The sequence below is a fragment of the Cupressus sempervirens genome, chromosome 8, assembly GCF_028749045.1.
Source record: "Cupressus sempervirens isolate cs-2001-9-10 chromosome 8, ASM2874904v1, whole genome shotgun sequence".
In the NCBI taxonomy this organism is placed as follows: domain Eukaryota; kingdom Viridiplantae; phylum Streptophyta; class Pinopsida; order Cupressales; family Cupressaceae; genus Cupressus; species Cupressus sempervirens.
In genome coordinates, this window is record NC_143125.1 from 705113654 (window position 1) to 705126200 (window position 12547).

Below are 12547 nucleotides of genomic sequence, written 5' to 3' on the forward strand. Positions count from 1 at the left end.
TCGCTTCCACTCACTACACTATATAATTATGCATATGTTCAAAAGTGAGAAACATTTGCAGTGTTCTAGAAAGGTTGCCAGTGTGTAACATGTAGTGTATGTTACCAGTAGCCAATAGTAATATTCTAGTGTGTGGTTTATCATTGGAAAATGTGATATTATTATTGTAGCATGTGGGAAACTTAATGTAATGGTTGTATTGATGCTTATGAAGGCCTGTACGTGTTGGCATGGTTGTTTGTAATTAATTGTATATTGGGGAAGCTATGAAAGTCTAGCCTAATTAATTATTTGTAAAGAGTATAAAGGAGTTCCTTTTTTTAGAGGTGTATTTTGTTCGGTATGGAATGTATGAGAGTTATATGATGCAAGCTTTGATGTTGGATTATTAGGTAAGAGTGGTGTTGATGTTGGTTGGTTAAGTGAACTCCAAAGAAACTATTTTGGCAAGTAAGTTACAGATCAATTAGTGTATGTTTGTTGGATATGTCATCTTAAAAGTATTGTCTTCCACTTTTATTGGAGCACTTAGACAGTGGGTATATTTGTTCTTTTCAACCTTTGATGGGGTTAGAACCTTCTAACAATGGTTCAAGATCTCCTAACACATATTTGTTCTCTAACGAGGACTATTGTACTAAATGAGTTGTATTTGACTCCTAAGAAGGTCACATCCTTTCACAAGGAACTTATTTATTAGTGCATTATATTGTAGGTACCATTCCCATCGAGATTTTCCCTCTTATCAATGGTTTTCCTAGTTAGCAAACAATTATGTTATTGTGTATATTTTTCTTCTTTTGTGCATCATTGTTTTAATTGTTGGAACCTAAGTACAAATTAGTGCATCTCTCTCTCTCTCTCTCTCTCTCTCTCTCTCTCTCTCTCTCTCTCTCTCTCACACACACACACACACACACACACATTTTCTTCATAATTTGCAAGTTTTATATAGTCATGTTTGCATTCTTCAAAGTAGATGCGTAGGTTGATTTGAAGAATTTTCTCAAACTTTTCTAGAGAAGCATCATTATTTTCTAAATGGCCCACCAATTGGCCTAATACACACAAATGTATGTTAAGAATTGACTTATTTTTCTCTCAATTGACCTTCCATGCCTCTTTATCATGCCTAGTACACCTGAATGTGATTGTTAGTATATATTCTCCACTTGACACGCCTAAAACTAAAAATATTTTGAACATATACAAATGTTCGTCCACATGTAGCCTTGGGGTGAATACCAATTTTTTGTATTGACGCACATCAAAACATTGGCATTCACAAAACAATTTCATAAGTTGATCCTCTACATATAACTGTGCACCTAAACATTGCTTTCTAATTTTTCAATAGTATACTTTATTTTGATGGACTTCTGAATTTTTCTGATTCGCTTTTTCCTGTTGTGCTATACCCCTCAAACTCTAGGCAAAGATACACAAACCTTTTTTTATCTTCAATGTGCAACCATCTTTGTGCCTTTTTCCTATAACTCGATTAGAAATTGTATATCATATATTGAGGTGTTTAATTATCCAAATGATTAAATTTTATGATCTCCCAAGGGCTAGAAGAGAACCAAAGAACAAGACGATGCAAACTAGGGAGGGTTATGAAGCATGTTAAGGGTTGATAAATGAGAATTTTAAGTTTAAAACTTGACACATTATGAAAGTTTTCCTACGCATAATAGAAAGCAGAGTTAGTTGCCACTCCACTCAAGCTGAAAAAGACACTTTTATAGTGAAATGGAGATGGAAGTTTGCTAGGGGGTATGTAATTTATAGATATGTGAGGCATTTTAGGAAGAACAATTAAAATTGTGATTGCGGCACTCTTTTATAGTGCTCTCCAACAAAGGCTTTTCCTTTAATTGCAAATTAACGTATAATGAAATTCTAGGTAAATGATTAAGATTTATGGTTGAGGAACAACTATAAGAAACTGTATACATAGCGGGTTATCAAATTTGAGTCTAAGCCTAACAAATTTTTGCTTATCAAGAAAACTAATTGAATAGTTGGATGTTATGCTAGCAATGCTCTTATATGAGTTGTACACATTTAAAAATCTTTTGAATGCAGTATTTAGCAATTTCGAGAACGCTAATTGAATATTGAGATGTTAGCTAGCAATGCTCATATATGAGTTGTACACATTTAAGAAGCTTTCAAATGCATTATTTAGCAATTTCCCATGCCAATTTGTCCACTTGTATCTCTTGGTAAGCAATAGTTCAAAACCTACTTTGAACAACAATTATTTCATCAAGGGCAAGCCACATGTAATACTTGGCACAACTCCCCGAATTGCAAGTCCTTGTACAATTTGTAGATGCCTTTTATTTTATAGCTATTAAAAATGCTACTTTGAAAAATTGTGAACAATGTGACATTCCTTGCTGAGCATCTCATTTTCATACAATATCTAACCATATAGTAAAGACCACTGTCTCTTTAGTATTCTAAATTTTCATTTTATCTATAATAGCACTAAAATCATACATGGAGCCATCCTCCTATTAGAGGCATAACCACATGTATTCATTAAAATCATGAATGGAGCCCTCCTATCAGAGGCATAACCATATGTATCCATCAATAAATTTTTATGTATTTTTATGAATGATATAATGCTAGAAGGCACATTAGTTGACTGACAAGTTCTCCAGCAACAAGGCAGTCGAGCAACAAACTTAGACAACCTGCCACGAAGTTGTGGACAACTTCCCCCATGCTATATGACTTGAAGAAGTTTACAGTCATCCATTCATGCAAATGATAGCAAACCTAAACCTCGTGTCTTTCCTGGAATACAAATCTTGTGCTTCATAACAATAACATTTCATGGTTACTTTCAGCTACATTCATAACAACACAACTGAAAGATTATGAGAGAAAGGAAAGTACATTTTATTGCGTTGTGATACCCCATAAGTGCAATTTAAAAATGGAATCTCAGTACAACTCACATTTCTTTTATCAGGGGCATGGGTCGTTTTCTATCAGGTATTGAAACAGTACTCATCCCAGACCAATATACATGGGTTGGAATTTTACATTTATCTCAAATTAATTTTGTCAGAATAGATTGTAGTGAAAGTTCATCCATCATACTTTGTGATGAACAATTGAATTCTCCTGCTTTCAGTTTTGGTACACTGCATATTCTGCTAGCTCAATGGTTACCACAAGCCAGCCCAAGTCCATTGGATACCTGGTTCATCTCCTTGAAAATTTCTTGACAAGTACAAAAATAGCACCAAAGAAAAATTAAAAACATAAACATGAATGCTACCACCAATTATGTCCTCTGTGACTGAGTATGAGAAACAATTGAATTTAAGAGGTTGGCAACTGATAAGAGGGAAGGAATGTATTCAAAACACACTCCATAATTAAATAGACCCTACATTCTTCATCGGCATGAAAATACAATCTATGGTCAGTAACAAATATATATATATAAACTATGCAGCACTCAGTGGCATGAAAAATGATCTATAGGCATTGGCAAGAATTTGATTTTAGATGTGTATGCTTACCATGACAAAGGAGAAGCGTGCAGTGCTAAAGGAAGTTAAAGAAGAAACTAAATATTGTACTCAGCAAGGATGGGTAGGAAAATAAAAATAACGATGAACAAATGAAAATGCATAAAATATTTGCTTAAGAAAACATTTATGGTTATGACAGAGATCAGTGTGTGAATGGGATTACATAACACGACAAAGAAGAAACATAAATTGCTATAGAAAGTAAAACAGCAGCAATGCTTTCCAATAACTGCCTTGCACAATGACTACTGTTTAATGGAAGTTTGACTAGAGAAAGGACAAATTTATTTTAACATGAGATTTGTCAAGGCCTCTTAATGAAATAGAGTGACAAAATATTTACAGGAACTTAAATGTGTGACAAAGTTAATGAGAAAAAAGAAAAAACAAGAGAAGCTTAAGCCAGTCCTAATGACTGTAGAATCTTTGTGCTATGAAGCTTAACAAATGGCAATTCATACAGCATTCCAAGGGCAGAATTTCAAGTACACACATGAATCTCCATGTAGTCCTTTGTGGTTTCATTTCAGTATTCTTCAAATAGTTGGGTTGCAATACTAACCTTATGGGCAATCAAGGATACATAGGAGAGGAACACAATGGTGTGCTGGAAGAGAGCACCAGGGTTTTTCAAAATCGAGTGGGCAGACATCTAAATGGGCATTCTAAAGCATTAGCTATGCATAACTTCTTTCAATTGGTCGTATGTAGTTCACTACTCTGATATTATAGAAATGATATGGATTTTTTCTTCATCTCTATTAACATGTGAATTTTCCAATCAATTTGTTTAGTTGGTAAGTGATGTATAGTTTGTAATATTTATTTACAAGTAATAACTATCAACTGTAAATTTCTATAAGTCTTAGCATCATATTAAAAGTAGGATGCTGCATACTAGGATGCTGCATACAGAGGACATAGGTAGGTCTTTGTTTGTCTCAATCGAAGAAGCTGAAAATGCCATTTTCGTGATTGTTCATGAATCAGATAGATGACACTTTGGTCTGAATTGGATCACAGTTCTAGAAAAGAATGTCAGGCCCATTTTCAAGGAATGATTATTCTCAAATCCCAATCTATTCACAATTAAATTACAGTCTATTAAAAAATTACAATCAGACTCTCTCTTAATGTTTATCTTTTGCATTTGGCATTGATCAATGATCGAAGCAACATACTATGAAATGATTTAGTTTTACAATTATGAATATTTATCTTATTTTTTGTATATATAACACGCACGCATGTCGAGATGTATTTAGCAACGTGGTGACTCGAGGTCGCCAAGCAGTAGTTTCAGCACAAAGACGTGCTCTAGAGGCAGTGGTGCGAGAGTTAGAGCAAGTTTTCTCATTCATGTGAGTTGGTTGTCCAGAGGCCTTCTCAATAGGTTTCGAGGCAAGAGGATGGCCAAACGTAAAGACCCCAAAGATGGGGCAGGAGTGGACTACTAAGGAGCCTGTGGTGGAGAGCAGAGTTGAGCACTTGACGCAAGAGATAGTACAAGTGTATCGGGAGGTGTACTATGATCTACATAGGAGTGAGGCCAATTGGTAGCAACAGCGAGGGCTCGGAAGGAGACAACTACCAAATTAGCCATAGTAGAAGCCAGTTTGGCCACATAGCAGGCAGCTTGGGAGAAGGAGCGAGCAACAATCATGGCTGAGAGGGAATTAGAGAAGGCAGCATTGGTATCTCAGTTGGGGGATGCGAAGAGAGAGTCAGACGCAAAGGAGGTGAAGCTCTGAAACATGGCTGACATGATAAAGAGAGCATTAGAACTTCAAATGCAAGCTAAGGTGAATTTGGGTGCCCAAACGGAATAGGTACACGAGTTGCGGACACAACTGAATGAGTTACGAGCACAGAGGACATCTGCTACACCAGCCCTACACGCACCCCTCTTCTTCTTAGTTTGTTTGAGTCTTGATGTACTTAGTAGTTAGTTTCTCTGTTTTGTCGTCCGGAGACAACTTTCTTTTGGGGGGATGATGTCAGTAAAAACTATATTATAGCCGACGGGATTAGTTAGTGTCTAAAAGGTTGCGTGATGGTTGAGTCACCCCATCAGGAAGTATATGTGCATCGTCTGAATGGAATTATGAAGTATCATTGGAATTGTGATTGCATATCTACTTATATGAATAAAGTATCTTGTTCTGTGTTACATTCTAGTCTCTTAATGCGAGAAACATTCATTTACCCTGTATCGTAAACAACAAACCCATACAAACCATAATGAAAAAAAATCACGAACCCACGTACCCAGTTCTCATATCCAAACCCATCCTCGAAGCCGAACTAGTAACTTAGCTTGCATCAAATAATGATCTAAAGGATTGGGTAAAAATAATAAAAGCATCTGATTTTGGGAGTTTCTCTTTCTGGCTTTATATTGCAAGATCATTTTAAAGCTCATCAGTGCAAATTTGAGCTCGCCCTTGATTTCAGGATGTTCAAGAAAGTCTTGTTTATTGTTTGTTTTGTCGAAATTGACATGTGAGGCCAAATCTACAAGGGTTGAAAGTTGAAAGATCATTACCAAATCGAAAAGGTGGCCACAATTTTTTAGCATTTTGGGTCAAACTAGAGCCTGCCATCACATCTAGAAGGCCAGGAAACTAAGACTGATTGTTGATTCATGGAGTTTGGAGCACTTTTTCCAAGCCCTTCGAAAAAAGGACTTCCCACTATTGTATGACTGTACAATTGTCATAACTACTGACTGCACTTGTGCAAGCACTGGCATCAGTACAAGTAACATTCCACAAAAAATAGATTTAACCCTTTTTCTTTTCATAAAGCCTTTTCAAAGTTTAAATTAAGATAAGAAAACCATAGTTTAAGGATCATACCTTGTCTATGCAAGGCCTACAAACAGAGGTACCAGAAATAATAACAAGTGCAGATGTGGCTCACCACCCATCATCCAACCTTGCAATCATGAACCTAGACATCAGTCAAAAATCTCCATTGGAATATACGAAATTCATGCTGCCAAAACTTCCCGGCTCCCAACAACAGAAAAACCCGTCAAAGAATAGTTTTAAAAGATTCCACTATGATTTTGACCACATCCAAAGGAATATTTTGGCTTTGAAAAGTATTTTGTCCAATCAAAAGAATATTCTAGTAGAAGAATATTTTGAGAACATATACTGTTTGGTGAGAGAATATTCCATTAGTTGATGTCAGTGCCCCCCCTCAAATTTGTCTCCTCCCTCCCATTGGACTTTTCTTTTTGGAAGTGGATCTCAAAAGCCCTTAACTCAATTGTCTAACCTCATTGTTGCAAGGAATTTTTTCTTAGACACAATTTGGTGCTTTTTACACTGTTATAGTAGGTTATTTTATTTTGGTGTCTTTGTTTTTTAATTTCAAATTCTCATAGGCATTGTTGTATTGGGAACTTTGGAGGCTGTCTTTTGGTTCCTACAATAACATTTTTTGGTGCAGTTCTCTATCTAAAAATTGTTGACTCGATGTCAAAATTTGACATCTGCATGCACTAAAACTTAGTTTAGCTGCTTGTTCTTGGCAAGCTGCACTTGTAACTGCATGCACCATAAAGTATTGATACCATATATTGTAGAGGGGATTTTTTATTGCATAAATTCAAGGGGATAATCTTGCAGTGATTGATTCCTTTATTTTCTTTGTTGTGCATTCTTTCAATGGGGAAATCTCAAATTGAATTCCTAACTCCATATAATCATGTTTCATCGAGACAGTCAATATGGAATTTATCTCACGGAAACAAATTTGGGTTTTCTGAGAGAAACCATTTCTATACCTATCAATGCAGTATCAGAGATCTGAAAAACAAGGAAAATACTGAGAGGGGGAGGGGGTGAATCAGTATACAATAACATTTTTTGGTGCAGTTCTCTATCTAAAAATTGTTGACTCAATGTCAAAATTTGACATCTGCATGCACTAAAATTTAGTTTAGTTTGTTGTTCTTGGCAAGCTGCACTTGTAACTGCATGCACCATAAAGTATTGATACCATACATTGTAGAGGGGATTTTTTATTGCATAAATTCAAGGGGATAATCTTGCAGTGATTGATTCCTTTATTTTCTTTGTTGTGCATTCTTTCAATGGGGAAATCTCAAATTGAATTCCTAACTCCATATAATCATGTTTCATCGAGACAATCAATATGGAATTTATCTCATGGAAACAAATTTGGGTTTTCTGAGAGAAACCATTTCTATACCTATCAATGCAGTATCAGAGAATTGATAAACAACGAAAATACTGAGAGGGGAGGGGGTGAATCAGTATTTTAAAACATTAATGCTGATTGGGAAAAATTCAAACACAAAGAAAATGAAGACAATGGTACGGTGATCTATCACGTGGAAACCCTTTTGGGTAAAAACCACAGTTCACTAAAATCAGAATGGGCTGTAACCCAGCATAAAAGAGCTACAAGTCTTGTCACATCTGCAATCAAGCTTAGATTTCCATCTTTACAACTAGAGAAACAACTCATTCACTCAAATAGCGTCAACCATTTCAATCAAGGCACAAGAATACATGAACTCAAGACAGCTTCTACTAAGCACAGGAATTCACACTTCAACACTTCTCAACTGTCCTATACACAATCTCTCCTTTTGATCTAACTCAGGATGTCTTCAAATTTAAACTTCTGCAAATGCACTCTCAGGTCTCTTGGCATTTCATGTCACAGCAACACTTCACAAACTTGCACACATTTACTTAAATACAAAAGCATATGTGTAACTTCAGCAACAACTATATGAAAAAACAAACTTTTGCATTCTGCACAGCCAGATTTTTTATCCAAGCATTCTTCAAATATTCCACTACTTTCAGATGGCACTCTACAGCAAGCTGTTCAAACATCACTTTTCACCGCATATGAACCTGTTTTTGAACCTTTTTCACACACTAACACTTGTTGGGTTCTGCAAGTTGCCCTCCAACTTAGAAAATTTAAACAAATGAACTTTCAAACACCTCTGATATATTCCTCTAAATCAAGATATTAGTGTCAGTTTCCTATAAGTGTCTTTTATCTCTATTAAGGAGTGTTATCTTCAGGAGAAACATCATTCCGCAGTTTTCATCACCCTGTGCCTTCACTATTGACTTCTCATCATTGGCCAACCCACCAGAAATACATTCGAGATCCCAGTATTACGTTACAGCAGTTATGGTTATACCAGGACTGAAATGATTCTATTCCTCACTTTTTTCAGCTACCCCGTCATTCCTGCTGCAATTTCTATCAGTTGCCTTTTATTATTCTCCAGATCTTATATGCAGGCCAAATCAACACCCTCATTCGATGCTCTTTCAGTTACTGAAATGGCTGCAAATATTAATCATAAATTCTGCCAATACACTGATAGAGACTCAGTACTATGGACATTTTCTTCTTTTTTATACTCTGACAAAGATTCTATCACAAACTGCCCCGCTGTCATTCACACAAGAAACAATTCTATTTTTGTCTTCTTCTACAGGCGAAGAAGGTAGGAATAGATAATATTATGGTACCAATGGAACTCTTTGCAAACTGGCCGCCACCTACCATACAGTCTGGATCTGAGTCTATGCACTGAGATTCTCAGCCACCTTCCAAATAGGATGCCATGAATTTGTCTCACTTGCCGACACACAAACCACACAGACATCCAACCAGCATACTTGTGTATATGGACAACACAGTCTATAACTGCATACACCTGTCCATATTCACTTTGTAACTGCTGCATACATCGAAGTGTTGGTAAGGAATCAAGGATCCATTAGTCTGAATTAGCAAGTCAACACAAAAATAGCTGCCACCAGAAACAATGAAAAATACCAACAAGATCAATCATGACAAAACAATTGGAAGCATGCTTTCATAAGTCTCTTCCAATTTACAATTTCATATTGAATCATGCAGAACACCTAAGGAGGCTTGGACTTTGTTGGGTGGATATTTTGCAACCGACAGTTTTGAGTAAAAATTCAGTCGCAAAATAGGATAACCAGCCACAGTGTGTGAGACAAAGTCTCTCCTACCTTAAAGGGAAGGCTCCCCCTTCTCACCATTCCTTGGATCAACTCAAGGTAAGCAAGAAGTCAAGAGATTTTGTAAAATGGGTGTTACCAATATCCTTTCTTCTTATCTTTCAAGAAAGAATCCACTTACTCGTAGAGTGAGTAATGCGCAGGGTAAATCTCTCACTACACTTCTATCAAGAGCTGGAAATAGTGATACCGATAAACCTTCACTAACTGAAAGGCTAACTGAAAATGTACCAGTTTGGCTCTAAATCCGGTTGCATTTCTATAAAGTACTTTACAATTAGGGCACAAAGACTCCTAAAAGTAAGAATAACTTAACTATTTTGCGAATTAAGAAGAAACTATAAGCTACAGACAAAGCTTCTAGCTATACACTCTCACAATTGCTCCTAGTCAAAGCTCTGACTCCAATTGCTTCTTAATTTTTTCTATTCAATTCATGAGATACAATTATCAAGAACACAAGATAACATGAATCAAAGATAACTTAGATGAATTATAGACAAAGCTTATAACTCATGCAAGCAACAACCTCACTTAATCAAAGTTAAGTCTCAAATGCTCTTTTGTATTCACTTTCTCTTAAAATAGTGCTTACACAAACAAAGTTCTGTTGGCACAATTTCTCCAAAGCTCTCTTGCATAAAGATAATGATGATTTTACAATGAGGGGGCACTCCTTTATATAGGCACAGGAGTTGAGAAAAAGATGGAGGAAAAAGTGAGAGCAACTCAACCAACTTTGACCTAGTCTAACTAAAAGAGAAATTATAGGGTTACATGCAACTTGCATTACACCACCTTACGTACATGCAACTCGCATTACATGTAATTACACTTTTTCATGTAATGCATCCTCTTCAACTACAAACATGAAAGAAGAAGAAAGAAGACGGAAGAGAAGGAAACAATCCTAGGGATTGTTCTGAAAGGCCTTGCACTTGATGATGCAATCCTAAATGATCACCGGATCAGAAGTTCCTGTACTTTGTACCGCTACATTCACCTTGATAACCATGGTGTTGCATCTTTTGATAACCTCTGACTTTAATGAATTGTCTGCTGTCATGTGGAAACTTGATGGGATCTAGCTTTTCTCACTCAAATTGTCATGAATTCTCTTTTGTAGATTGGTACATTTTGGATTCTCTAACACTTTGAAAACATTCTTGATGGTGTCTGGATGTAAACTCAGAACAACTTTCCATCAGCACCTTTAACTCTTCTTTTTTTTTTTTTAAGTGAAGTGCTTGGTGCAAGGGAATGCATGCAAATGTAGATTGCTGATTTTTAAAAAGTGACTTGGGCTTTCAAGATGTCATTGCACAGAAAATGGATTACATATAAATGCAACATGCAATGGGAGATGAAAAGAATGGAAAGATGCGGAAACATGTATTTAAAATTGGAACTTGGGAAAGAACCAAAAACATGAAAATGAACAAAATCTTCATTTTTTAAGGAAAAATTCACTTTCTATGGCATAGATTTCAACAAATGGCAACTATCAAGCAATTATGTGCATAAAATCAGCAAGATAAGCACAAATTAAATAGCAAGAAAGAAGAAGTCTACTTACATGAAGATTGTGCCAAAAATAAAGGAGAAAGATGCTCCAATGTTGAAAAATTGTCCAAAAACATTTGAATCTTTCAACCTTTTACAAATTCAAATGGGAAAGGACAGCAAACAAGGAATGGTTGTTAAAAGATGTCAAAACGTGCAATAAAATTGCTCCAAGATTCAACGTTTTTAAGATGCATATGCTTGGGATGTTTTTGGTGAAAAATGTTTTTCACCAAGATGCAAGACCAAATCGATTTGGTGTTTAAACACCAAACTATGCATCAACATGCAATGCAATCTCCAAATAAAGCCAAATTGATTTGTATTGGAGCAAAAACATTGATCAAAAATGGATTTATTTGCTGATTTCTTCAAAAATGTGCCCTATATTTGAGCTCCCCATAACGTTTTTGGGCATGTTGACTCCATTTTTGATGCAATGAAAATCATTGCCAAGTAAAAATTCCAATACAAAAAATCTCATGCAAATCCATCAAGAAAATCTTCATTTATGATCAAAATCAAGTTTTTGGAGGGCAACGACATACATTTCTTCAAAATCGAACTTTTTGGAGGCCACTACACATATTCAAACATGCTTTGGTTTAAAATCGGACTTTTTAGAGTCAATAGCATATTTTAAAATGTGCAAACAAGGCAAATCAAACCTTTTTGGGTCAATGACATGTTTTAAAATATGCAAGCAATCAAAATCGGACCTTTTGAAAGGGAATGCACGTTTTAAGTTACATCTCCCATTTTGGATGCAAAGATATAAAAACTTACCTTTTGATGCAATGACATCAAAAAGGTCCACTTTTGATAACCTTTTAATGTAATGACATCAAAAAGGTCCACCAAGTTGAACTTTATATGCAATGACATGTAAAATGTCCACTTTTGATGGATTTTACATGTAATTGCATATAAAATGTCTGCTTTTGATAACTTTTAGTCATTTAATCCACTTAAATTTATAAAAATGTTACTAAATGGGTCATGAACAATATTTATCTATCATATTTAAAAATATAACATATAAACATCATTTAAAAAGTAACATTTAAACAAGCATTTGATTTAAATATCAAAAATTAAACTAGAACTATGTAGTTATATAGTCACTTTAAGTGAAAAATTAAAAAGTAACTCAACTTAAAAGTATAACATAAAGTGCACTATAGTCACTTTAAGTGAAAAATTTAAAGTTAAAGTAACTTAAAAAATAACAAAAAATGAACTTAAGTTATATTTATCAAAAAGTGAAAGTCAAATAAAAAATATAACATCATATTTTTAATTCGTGATGTTGCACCAAAAAGGTCCACTTTTGAGGCACTAAAACGAGCATATCTTTTGACTAAC

General features: G+C 35.2%; 1 protein-coding gene across 1 annotated transcript in view; it reads right to left on the minus strand.

The window, feature by feature from the left end:
- Positions 1-2892: 2892 nt before the first annotated feature.
- Positions 2893-12547, minus strand: part of LOC149544384 (histone deacetylase 19-like) — a 97049-nt gene continuing 87394 nt past the window's right edge. Inside the window, exon 7 of the mRNA XM_089798826.1 lies at positions 2893-3243. The gene's annotated coding sequence lies outside the window, so the exon portion shown is untranslated. The remainder of the gene's footprint in view (positions 3244-12547) is intronic.